The sequence below is a fragment of the Humulus lupulus genome, chromosome 3, assembly GCF_963169125.1.
Source record: "Humulus lupulus chromosome 3, drHumLupu1.1, whole genome shotgun sequence".
Taxonomy (NCBI): domain Eukaryota; kingdom Viridiplantae; phylum Streptophyta; class Magnoliopsida; order Rosales; family Cannabaceae; genus Humulus; species Humulus lupulus.
This window is the reverse complement of record NC_084795.1, coordinates 144,472,704-144,485,701: the sequence shown is the minus strand read 5'-3', so window position 1 is coordinate 144,485,701 and position 12,998 is coordinate 144,472,704. Positions and strand designations below refer to the sequence as shown.

Genomic DNA, 12,998 nt, shown 5'->3' with positions numbered 1-12,998 from the left:
AATTTTTCATATTATTAACTTTTGTATTTATAATAATTTTTATATCAAATTTTAAATTAATTATGATATTAAGAGTAACAATACTTTAATTTAATTTAATTATTATTGTTTAACATATTTATAAAATTAGTATTAGTTAAATTAAAATTTAGAAATAGAGAATAAATTGAATTTAAAGCATTTTACTTTAAGAGAGAGGCCTATTTCGCGCGAAAACAAAAAGAAAAACCCCAATTTTTTGGTTTTCCCTCTGATATTTTTCCTTTGTCTCAGACCCATACCACAAATGACCCCAATCCCCTCTCTCTCCTCTCAGACCCCAATCCTTAAACCCCAAACCCTGAACCTCTAACCTTTGTAAGTCTCCCTCTCTCTTCTCTCAGACCCCAAACCCCAAATCATAAACGACTGAACCCCAAACCTCTGCAACTCTCCCTCTCTTCTCTTAGACCGATCATCCTCTCGAGCAATGGAGAACTCCGATCATACTCTCGGCAGCTCCATCCTCTCGGGCAGCTCCATCGTAGGTGACGTCCCCACCTCTCCGATCATCGTAGGTGGCAGGTATATATTTTTATATATATATATATATATATATATATTTGTTTGTTTTATTTTTAATATTGTTAACTTAATTTATATATATATTCATTTCTAAGCTCTTGGATGTGATTCTAAAAAAGGGTCCTAGAGTTTGTAGCCGAAGGTCTAGTTTTTAGGCTCGTGAGGTCTCTAGGATTTTTCCCATCGTTGGTGTAGTGGATTCAAGGCTTACTTTGCTGCTCCCAATTGATTGGTGTAGTGGCTTGACAACTGAATTGATTTGGGTTCTAGACCAAGTTAGGTTTGTTAATAATTTTGGCCTTAGAAGCAAGGATGCTAGTTCCATTTTTTGTTTTAGTTTTGTTCTTTATGAGTTTTGGTTTGGTCATTGCACTGATGATGACTTATCCTAGTGCTGTGGTCAAGAGAAGTGGCATCCTGATAATCTTAAAATTTAAGTCTAAAAGGTTTAAGAGCCTCATTAGAAACATCAACTAAAAATAAAAGCAGTGTATGTTGTTTGTTTATTTTGAGTCCTCTTTTGTTCCTATTTTTATGGTTAATCTCTGTTTTGTATTTTTTGTTCTGTTTTGTGCCTATATTTATGTTTTGCTGCTTATTTTACTAGATGACCAGAGTGAGTTGGAAAGAACATAAGCAAGAATAAGTGTTACTGCTTCCTTAAATTTCCCAGCCTTCTCAAGAAAATCTATCACAACTAGTATATCTCCTCTGAGGTATTGTGTTGGTAAGAGTAATAAATTAAATTTAATAAAATAATTTGTTGTTGGTGTTGTTGTTGTGTCTTTTGGAGTCTATTTGTACAGAGAAAAGAGCATAGACAGGTCTATGGTCTGAGAACTTTGACTCCTCTTCCATGCCACATTTGCTTCATTCCTTCAGTTAGTAGCTTTTATAAAAATAGAAAGAAAAAACTATTTTGCTAAACACCCACATATATATAGTCTTATCAATACAACCCTTAATGCCTTAATGCACATGCTTAGTACTCCACTATTATTAGTACTCTTGTAATGAAAATGTCGGGTTCTTCATGTTACTTTTATTTATTTAGTCAATGATATCAATTGCATAATATTAATTTGGTCTATACATATATCTCATGTGTACAAAGAATATTATTAAAAATAACTACACTCAATAATAAGTGGGGAGTATAGGTTGCAAGCTTCAACTAGGCTAGGTAATATCCGTCAGCATTTGTGCCCATTTGTGCTCATTCAACTTTGACTGACTTACATTTTTCCTTAAAAAAAAGCAGTAAAATTGAAGTATAATAATGAATTTGTTTACCTTGATATCATTTTTTTTAAAAGAAATTTATTTACTTTAAATCGAACTTCTTATACCAAGAAAACTTTTTTTTTCCCATTCTGTCTGAATCAATTTTTTGTTGTATTAGATTAAATACTAGTTTTAAGAACTTGATTGGGTCTGTAATTAAAGGCATGAAGATGGTAATTCTTGCACAAACTTTGACAAAAAAAGACTTGGAATTTTCTTTTTACAAAGATTAAGTATTTTACAATTGGTTTAAAATGGGTCATTGCGTGTTGTTGTGGGTGTTCAATCTTCAGCATTGTGTATTCTTATATAGTTATATGAACTATGGACCATTATCATATCCTCTATATTGAATATTCAACAGCCTCTTGCAGATGTTGTGCATTACAAAAATGAAGATGTGATCAAACTTTTAGAGGAACATGGTCCAAAGCCTCCGGTATGTCTTGCGTCTTCTGTAGTGTCAGTGGCTTATATTATCATTCTTTTGACAAAATAAAAGAATGTTGCAAATTTTTAATTTTGAACTTTATTCTGTTAGATGGCTCATCACATGCATGTTAAAAATTCATGCGATGTCCCCGAGTATGAGATTGATCCCAAGGAGCTTGTTTTATCTCAGAAAATGATAACCAAGGTAATTTACTTACCTTTTATTGATTGGTAGTAAACTAATATTGTCTTGTTGGTTACTCAACTGCATTAAAGGAAAATTATCTGTTTTGATAGAATGAAATATGAATACGAGGTGTTTGAATTAATGTATCTGAACGTATATAACTCACCATGATTACTTTACTGCTCATTTGTCTGGTCTGAATTTGATATAATTTTTGTGAAACAAGAAAAATTTATTTAAAATAAAGGAATGGAAGAAATCAGATTGCTCAGATTGGATTATATTCAACAAGTCTTACTTTGTGTTTATGTTTTTGGGTGCTTATTTTTTATTGCTTTTCTTATCTGAAGAATCAGATTGCTCGAGATTGCTTTGCTTGTTTGTCTGGGAAGATTTATGTGCTTCAATTCCATAATTAAAGAATACAAAATGGTATTTGGGCTAAGTTTAATATTTTGTTCCTAATTAATATCAAATTCAAAGACTATTACAAATTATTAACAAATATCTAACTAATGGGTTGTAGCTACTGGATCCATGAAGAGTAAATAATATATGTTCAATTAATTTTTAAGAAACAATTTTTTTAGTATTTTTTTATTTAAATGTGTCTACATATCTTTGTTCAATCTATGTTTCGGGTTCATTCTCTAAATTACACAATTTAAGATACTTTTGTTTAAACAATCTTTTGTTGTTTATGCATTCATATTTTGTTTATTAATATAATTTGAATGAAATATCTCATTAAATGTAGTTTTGGATTGCGATTTTTTTCTTCTATTTTTGCTAGAAATAGTGTTCGACTGGAATTAATGCCTCTCCCTGTAAGTTTTTTTTCCTTTTTATGGGTGGCTTTGATTCTAGAAGCCTACCCCAAGTGTACGCTTGGTTTATTTTTTATTTTTTTATAATTTATATCAATCATTTTTTGTTGCTCTGGTTTGTTATGTTTTGTTCTTTATTGTTTCAGATTTGGGGAGTTTTTTTATGTGTGGAAACATGTTAAAGATGTTAAGTGGGATCTTGTTTGCAGGTCTTCTTCTTTGGAACCAAACAAGGCATCGTTGGATTGGGAATAAAAATTCTGATAACCGGCCACTACAGCGAGATCCCAAATTAAGGTGCGATTTTATGGTTTGTACAATTTGTGAATTACTTAAATCTACCTTTATATTTGCTCGATTTTTGCAAATTATTCAAGGGATACTTGTAACTGCTGGTCTTATTTTTTGAATACTTCATTTGTCATTACTGGCCAATCTTTTTTGATCAATTTTGTTTTTGTGGTATCTAAAATTGTCTTTGAAACATTTGTTTAAATAAGGGAAATGGAATTGTTTAAAAGTATAGTTGGTTAAAACAAGAAGGAAAACCATCGTTGTAACAAATAATATGCTACCAGTAATGTTAGGGGATAATTTTTTTAGACAGAATTGTTGTTATTTCAATAGATAACTAACTTGAACAAACTCGCATTATTACAATTCATATGTATATACATTTGTAATTCAATGTACCAATATTTGTAATAATTACCCTTTGTTTTGATCTTGAAGTTTAAGAGGGAGACCATTTATGATTGGGTTTTGAGTTGAACTTCACTTCCAATTTTGATGGTATTTATATTCTATATGCCTTGTATTATTTTTAGAAATGATGGTACACTAAATAGTGTTTTTTATACCTCTCAGCCACACCCTCGCGAAGTCACCACATCTTTCCCTCACTCACGGCCTTACCTCAATCCCAGCGTGTGCTTCCCCACTGGCGTGCTCGTTCGTGATTAGCACATGTAAGCTCCTTTCTATTTCTCTTTTGTTGAGTCTGAACATGATGTTGTTTTAAAATATATTTTACTATTTATGAGCTGTTAATAATCTGAAGAAAAAAATAGGTTTTAGTAATTGATTCTTGGACTTGTATATGAATCTACTGTAGCCTTCGCACTTTTCTGAATGGTGTAAGGCCTCACAATCCTCGATTCTATACTTAATTGTTATAAACCCATGTACTTCAAAGTTTTAATATTTTTCTTGAGAAATTATTATGCTTTGTATTGAATAAGAATCAATACAAATATATAAATATGTTCGAGATTGTTGAATACGTGGCTGAGATTTTGTATTATTGTATACTTTATGTTATATGAATTCTCTCTTTGTTTAATTAATATATAATTTGTGTTTGAGGGGCTTGGTATTTATGAGGATGCCCATCAGAGACTTTGAAAATTGGACTGGAAAATCAAATTCAAACTTTGAATCTTTAGGGATTATGTTTTATGGGTTATAGAGCTATATCTAGTGAAGTGGTTGATTTCAATATATGTTTGATTATGGTTCTTTGATTAGAAAAGTGTGTTGAATAACCCATGTATTCTTGAAGCATTTTTGGAGTGATTAGGAGATACAAATTCCATTGCTAATGTCAAGTGGTTGGTCATCTGTTTCAAGTTTGAAACAAACTAGTTAGTTGTGGCTTACAAACATTGTTAGTTTAGAATTTTAAGAGAGATTGCCATTATTTTATGCAAAGCATTTTATATTCCGATTCTTTCAGTATTTTATATATGTTATTTCAAAGCATTTTATATATGCTCTATTTCTATAAATAATTTAGGGAATATTGACTACTCTTTCACATAGCAATGGCAAGTACATGCATGGCTATGCAACTATTTCATTTCTTGCTCAAGTGTTCAAGGAACTTTTCTTAATTTAACAAGTAAAATCATTTTCACTTTTCCTCTTGGTTCGTGGTTGAAAAATAGTTTTGGTTTTCCAGCTATCGAGTGATATTTATTTTTTCCTTTCCACCCATACACTACATATACTGATTTTCTTTTACGATTTTGTCTTTTAAACTGTAGCTATTAGTCTCTAGTTTACTACTATGGAGAGAATGTCGAGCATCACCTTAGTTTAAAGAACTAAGACTTTTAAATTGAGACTGACAGGTATGTATTCCTTAGTTTAAAGAACTAAGACTAACTACTTAAGTCATGAGGCTATCCAGTTTGATAAGAAAAATACAATTTTTATATAAATTATTTTTGTGACTGAAAACCACATCCAACCTTTTTATTTCTTCTGCAACCTCAAGTTCTCTATTTATTTTAGTTTTGGTTTGAATTTAATGGTGTTTATTCTGTATTGTAGGCTAAACTCTACTTGGATATTTAAGAGAGCCAAGACAATTATATAAAAGAACCAATGCAACAAGAAATTATTCTTCAAGTTGTTGGGTATTATTTTCTTTCTTGCTTGTAAGAATTATGTACATTGAGGATTTGATGTATTATTTATATTGAGAATAATGAATTTTTATTAAAAATTATTTAGTCTCATGGGGATTTGATGTATTATTTACATTTCAATTGTATGATTAAATGTTGTATGTATATGAATTTTTGTTATGATAAATAGAATTTTTTTTACAAGTTATGGTAATAATAATTAATTATGTGAGTAATTTTTTTTATTTAAATTTATATCAAACTTCAATTGTTAAAAATATAATTAAAAGTTTTAAAAAATATATATCAAAAAATTATAATTATATATATAAATTTATTGTTATGATGACACCTATTAACTGTCCGCGTTGCCAGCAACGGCGACACGTATTAATTTTCGGTGTCGCTAGAAACTGCGACACCTATTAACCGTCGACGTTGCCAACAACGGCGACACGTATTAACTGTCGCCGTTGCCAGCAATGACGACACCTATTAATTGTCGGCGTAGCCAGCAACGACGACACTTATTAACTGTCGGTGTAGTTACCCCTACGCCGGCATAGGCAAATACGATAGTTAGTCGACTGTCGTCATTGCTCAATAGCGGCAGTTAAAAACTGTCGGGAAAGCCTATTTTTGTTGTAGTGATCTCATACCGCATAAGCATGTACTCAACAATTTAAGCATTCATGTTATCCACGTATTCAGCATACCAAATATATCATTCCATATCAATAATCAATCCACATATGACAACTAAGGTTAATGCCCTTAGGCCGCGCCCTTTATTTGTCCCACTGACTTCGGCCCGCTTAAGTTGAGCTCAGTGAATATTAAGCTATCCTCGGCTACCAGTGGCCGAGCCGCGCCCTGTGTGCAAATATAATTTACGGCACCCTTAGGCCGTTTATCACATGTCCCATGGCGTGATACCATCAATGACATTATACAGTTATCGGGAGCACTTAGTCCCATCACAAACACATAGTCGGGTGCAGTTTTCTTACCTTTAGAGTTGCGAGCTTTGTTTGATTTAATCCTCAAGCACGATCCCTCTTGAGCCCAAGCGTACACCTAGTCACAACCATATATTAGAATCATCACCAAACCTCAAGTCCAAAACCTAGCTTCGGGACCAATCCTGAGCCCTCGGGAAGCCCTAATTCCACCAAACGGGGTGGTGGAATTAAACCCAGAACCCTCAAGCAAAAACCCTTGAAAATAACTCAAAAACCCTTTCTGGAAATAGGGTAGCGCTACAACGCTACAAACAGTGACTAAAGTGCCCAAGACCACTCAGCCTAGCGCTACAACGCCCAATGGCTAGCGCTGTAGTGCTAGTCACAGCACAGCCAAACTAGCCATTTTCTCCTTCGATTTTCCCCGAGACAAACCTTACCAAAACTCTTCCAAACTTCAAGCAAACATAAAAACAAGCCTACCAACATCCTCCACTCTTCCTAAGCATCCCAACCACACATAACCCAAGCACATGCACTCCAAATCACAAAATTCACCATGGCTGGACCTAAAGCTCAGAAACTCAGTTAAACAACAACTAAAACCAAAGGACTTAAACTTGAATTCCTTACCTTTTCTGGATGAGTTTAGCCTAGGTTGTCTCCCACTCTTCCTTAGCCTTCTCCTCCTCAAATCTTCAGCCTCAACTCCCTTGAATTCCCACAAAACTTTGCTTAGAAAAACCAGCTCAACAACAATGCAAAGAACTGAATATTAACCTCTAAGTCTTACCTCAAATGGATGGATTACTCTGCAAATTCCTCAAAACAGAGCAGGGATCCTATCCTTAAGCTCTTTCCTAGACTCCCTCTGAGTTTTTCTCCAAGAAACCTCAAAGAAATGAAGAAGGAACCTCCAACCGCATGAGAGAAAATAAGACCCCCAATTTCCCTTCTTCCTTCTCTTCTTTCTTTTCTTTCCTTTCAGAATTCCAGCCCTTTCTACACAATCCACTAAGTACAAAGCCTAGTAACATTTATCCCTTATAAGCCAAATGACCACAATACCCTCCCATAATTCCTAATCCATTTAATCCTCCTAGGGGTATTTTGGTCATTCCACCCAATTCCTGCTAATTCCTCGAGTGTCTCTAATATTTACCGCTTACCTCCCGACACCTAACTAATCACAAATTATATTCCTCAATGTAAAAATTGACCCCAATATATTCTCTAAATTCCCAGAAATACCCCCAGGCTCACCCCGAGCCGGGTATAAATCCGCGCTGTGACTTTTTCGCTAAACTTCTCACTGGCATCGTCTCAAGTCACAGATTACAGATATATCCATATAATAATGTGGTCTCGGCAGTTTATCACATTTATATACAATTATGCCCTCAGCGGGCCAAAATGACGATTATGCTCGTCTCAGGACCTACATGCATACTAATACACATAGTCATGCATCTCAGACATTCAAATAGTCATATAACATGCTTTTTAAATCATTAAATCACATATAATCCAGTTATGCCCTCCAGGCACACTAATCAAGGTCCTTAAGCCTTATTAGCAAATTTGGATCGTTACAATTTTCGGACGGAGTTCTAGCTTCTGGGACATCGAGTTCCACCAAACGCGGTGGTGGAATCGATCCCGAACACCCTAGGTTAGGTTCCCACGCTTAAAACCTCCAAAAGCCAAAAATATCCGTAAGGGCTGCAGCCCTTGAAACCCAGCCGCGACCGCCCCTGAAAAAAAGGCTAGGCCTCTCTGAAGACAGACACGCATCGCGACCCTGCCCTGTGGCGCCGCGGCGCTTCCCCACTGCAGAGCCTCCTTGGATCTTCCTTGCTTCGCAAGGCCACGACACTCTAGAACAGAGCCACGGCCCAACCCTTCGTATCCAGAAAAAGCAACATTCCCATCATTCTAACCTTGCTCAAAGCCACCCAAAGCACCCCAATTCCAAAACCCATTGATCACAAGACTTTTAACATGATTCTAGCAACATAATTCAAAAAAAACCTAGCTCAAAAACTCATTAAAATTCCATTTTGAATTCTGAAACCCAGTAGCCCAAGAAATCTAAAATCAGTCATGCAAACTTAGAATTTAAACCCTAAATTATGAATTGAAGCTTACCTTCTTTGATGAACCACTTCCTTAATAGATTTCTGAGCTAAAACCCAAGCTTCTCAGCTTTAATTCAATCCTTAACATCAAAACCATAAAAACTTTTAATACTCAGCCAAAAATTAGAATTCTAATGATCAAGAGTATAGCTCAGCCCTTACCTTAATCTTGGTTGAGTTCCCTTAGCTGAACACTGGACTAAACCTTCAAGTTCACAGCCCAAACCACTTAATTCCCAGCTGAATTCCCTTAGGTTTCATTAGTTTTTCTTGAGAGAGAGAAGAGAAGGAAGAGAGGAGCAAAAAGGGTCGGTTTAGGTTTTTGTTCTACTATTTTCTATTTACTTAGTCTAACCTTAGTTAATTAAGTCAATCTCGAGGCTCGGGGTACCGAAAACGTCCCTGAGGACAAAATAGTAAAATTCCCCAATTTTCCCGCTTAGGCTTCCTAACCTCATATATATCTCCATATATTTATTTTCATAACCCGATAACCCAAATAATCATCTAATACCCGAAATACCCCTTGACTTGCCCCAAGTCAACTATTAAGCCCCGTTGTGACTTTCCCACTAACTAACTCCCTAGGATAGCCTCGAGTCGCACGCTACAGATTTACCCACATAATAATGTGGCTCTCACAAATATAACATATAATCACATTTACATTCATATAATCATACAAGCATGCTTATCATATAATCACACGTTAATTTAATAAATTCACAAATAAACCAATTATGCCCTCCCGGCACACTAATCAAGGACCTTAAGCCATATTAGTGATTTTGGGTCGTTACAATTATCCCCTCCTACTGAGAATTTCATCCTCGAAATTTACCGGAATAGCTCGGGATACTGATCCCGCATCACTGTCTCTAGCTCCCAGGTCGCTTCCTCGACCTTGCTATTTCTCCATAACACTTTAACTAACGGAATCGTCTTGTTCTGTAGAACTTTATCCTTCCGGTCAAAAATCTGAACCGGTCGCTCCTCATAGGACAACTCTGTCTGTAACTCTAGGTCCTCATACTTCAATACTTGTGTCAGATCTGAAACATACTTCCGCAACATGGAGACATGAAACACATCATGAACTCCTGACAACGACGGTGGCAAGGCCAAGCTGTAAGCCACCTGTTCAATCCTTTCTAAAGTTTCGAAAGGTACAACAAACCGAGGGCTCAGCTTGCCCTTTACTCTGAACCTCCTCACCCCTCGTAGTGGTGAAACTTGAAGAAACACATGGTCCCCAACCTGGAACTCCACGTCTCTACGCTTAGGATCAGCGTAGCTTTTCAGTCTACTCTGCGAAGCGAGCATTCTGGCTCAAATATTCTCAATAGCCTCATTTGTCTTCTGCACCATATCTGGCCCCAAATATTTTCTCTCACCCATCTCATCCTAGTGAATGGATGACCTACACTTCCTTCCGTATAACATCTCGTAAGGAGCCACTCCAATCGTGGATTGATAACTATTATTATACGAGCATTCGATTAACGGAAGATACTTACTCCAAGATCCCTTGAAGTTAATCACACACACCCTAAGCATGTCCTCCAACACCTGAATCGTCCTCTCAAACTGTCCATTAGTTTAAGGATGAAAGGGTATGCTAAACTTCAACTGAGTCCCCATGGCTCTCTGCAGAGCTCCCTAGAACTTAGAGGTAAAGATAGGGTCTCGATCAGATACGATAGACTTTGGAACCCCATGGAGACGAACTATCTCCCTCACATACAACTCTGCATACTGTTCCACTGTATAAGTCGACTTCACTGGAAGAAAATGAGTAGACTAGGTGTATCTGTCCACTATCACCCACACCGAGTCACAAAGTCCCACTGTCTTGGGTAGACCTCCCACAAAATCCATTGTAATGTCTTCCCATTTCCACTCAGGAATACCCAAAGGCTGGATCAACCCTGCTAGCCACTGATTCTCAGCCTTCACCTGCTGACATGTCAAACATCTGGCTACATACTCTACCACATCCTTCTTCATCCCAGGCTACCAATATAATGTCCGTAGATCTTAATAGATCTTTGCGATACCCGGATGAAGCGAGTATGGAGTAGTGTGAGACTCATCTAGTATCTCTCGTCTGATCCCCTCATCTGCCGGAACATAAATCTGCCCCTGATACTGAAGCATACCAGCCTCAGAAACAGAATAATCCTTAGCTATCCCTGCTAAGGCATTTTGCCTAACTTCCTGAAGCTGGGCATCTACCATTTGTCCCTCCTTGATCTGCTCTAGCAGGGTCGACTGCAAGGTAATATTGGCTAACTGTCCCAGCACCAGCTCTATCTTTGTCCTGGCCATCTCATCACCTAATTCTCTCGAGATCTAAACAGAACTGAATAATTACCCCGAGCCCCTCCGACTCAATGCATCTGCCACAATATTGGCTTTCCCTGGGTGGTAAAGAATATCACAATCATAGTCGTTAACCAACTCCAACCAACGCCTTTGCCTCATGTTCAAATCCTTATGGGTGAAGAAATACTTCAAGCTCTTATGGTCAGTGTATATCTCGCATTTCTCCCCATACAGATAATGCCACCAAACCTTCAGTGCGAATACCACTGCCGCCAGCTCCAGATCATGGGTAGGATACCGCTGTTCGTACTCCTTCAACTGTCGCGATACGTAAGCTATAACTTTCTCATTCTGCATCAACACACAGCCTAAACCTATCCTCGATGCATCACAGTATAATACAAACTTTCCTTCATCCAAAGGAAGACTCAGTACAGGTGCAATAATAAGCCATCGCTTCAACTCTTGGAAATTGTTCTCACACTTCTGTGACCAAACAAACTTCTAATTCTTTCTTGTCAACTCTGTCATTGATGAGGAAATCTTCGAGAATCCTTCCACAAACCACCTGTAATAGCTTGCCAACCCAAGAAAACTCCGCACCTCTGAGGCGTTCCTTGGCCTCGGCCAATCTCTCACTGCTTCCAGCTTGGACAATCCACCTTAATCCCCTCTGCACAAACTATATGCCCAAGAAAAGTCACCTCTGGCAACTACAACTCATAGTTCTTAAACTTAGCATATATCTGGTGTTCCCTTAATCTCTATAAAACCTGTCAAAGATGTCGCTTGTGCTCCACCTCTGAACTGGAGTACACTAAGATGCCGTCGATGAAGACAATGACGAACTGATCTAAGAAGTCCTTGAACACCCTGTTCATTAGATCCATGAAAGCTGCTGGGGCATTGGTCAAACCAAAAGACATGACCAAGAACTCGTATTTCCAATACCGCTTTCGGAAGGCTGTCTTCGGTATGTCCTCATCCTTGATCCTCAGCTGGTGATAACAAGATCGAAGATCAATCTTTGAGAACACCGTCTTTCCCTGCAGCTTATCGAACAAGTCATCAATCCTTGCTAGAGGATACTTATTCTTAATGGCCAACTTGTTCAATTCCCTATAATATATACACATCCTTATAGTCCCGTCCTTTTTCTTAACAAACAAAACTGGAGCGCCCCATGGAAAGTAACTAGGCCTGATGAATCCCAAATCCAGAAGTTCTTGCAGATGTATCTTCAGTTCCTTCAACTCTGCTGGAGCCATCCTATATGGTGCTCTTGATACTAGTTCTGTCCCTGGTGCTAACTCAATAACAAACTGAATCTCCCTACGTGGCGGCAATCCCTGTAGCTCCTCAGGAAATACATTCGAAAACTCACAAGCCACCCTAGTCTCTCCCGGCCTTCCTGGCAACATCTTGGTAGTGTCCACCACACTAGCCAGAAAACCTATACATCCACCCTGTAACAAGTCTCTGGCTCTCAATGCAGAGATCATGGGTATGCGGGGTCCACACACCGCACCCACAAAGAGAAAAGGATCCTCGCCCTCAGGCTCAAAAGTCACCGTCTTCTTCCTGCAGTCAATAGTAGCCCCATATCTGACCAACCAATCCATCCCTAAGATCATGTCGAAGTCCTCCATATCTAGCTCAATCAAGTCAACAGAAAGCTCCCTACTATCAACCATCATTGGCAGTGCCCTAATCAACCTCATAGAAACTACCAGTTCCCCAGTAGGCAATAAAGTCCCAAACCCCGCAGTCTGATACTCACTAGGTCTACACAATCTATCAATTACTCTACTAGAAACAAAGGAATGTGTAGCACTAGAATTAATCAATACAGAAAAAGGAGAGCCAGC

At 37.4% G+C, this 12,998-nt stretch overlaps 1 long non-coding RNA gene across 4 annotated transcripts; it reads left to right on the top strand.

Moving 5' to 3' along the window:
* Positions 1–224: 224 nt before the first annotated feature.
* Positions 225–5,907, top strand: LOC133823202 (uncharacterized). Of its 4 annotated transcripts, none has more exons than XR_009888181.1 (8): positions 225–564; positions 1,172–1,280; positions 2,213–2,287; positions 2,390–2,485; positions 3,504–3,591; positions 4,162–4,262; positions 5,340–5,426; positions 5,629–5,907. It is a non-coding gene; the product is annotated as an uncharacterized LOC133823202 (long non-coding RNA). The 4 variants fall into 4 exon arrangements; XR_009888182.1 differs by having other exon boundaries at positions 1,172–1,291; positions 2,223–2,287; XR_009888179.1 differs by having other exon boundaries at positions 1,172–1,291; positions 5,629–5,906.
* Positions 5,908–12,998: the final 7,091 nt, after the last annotated feature.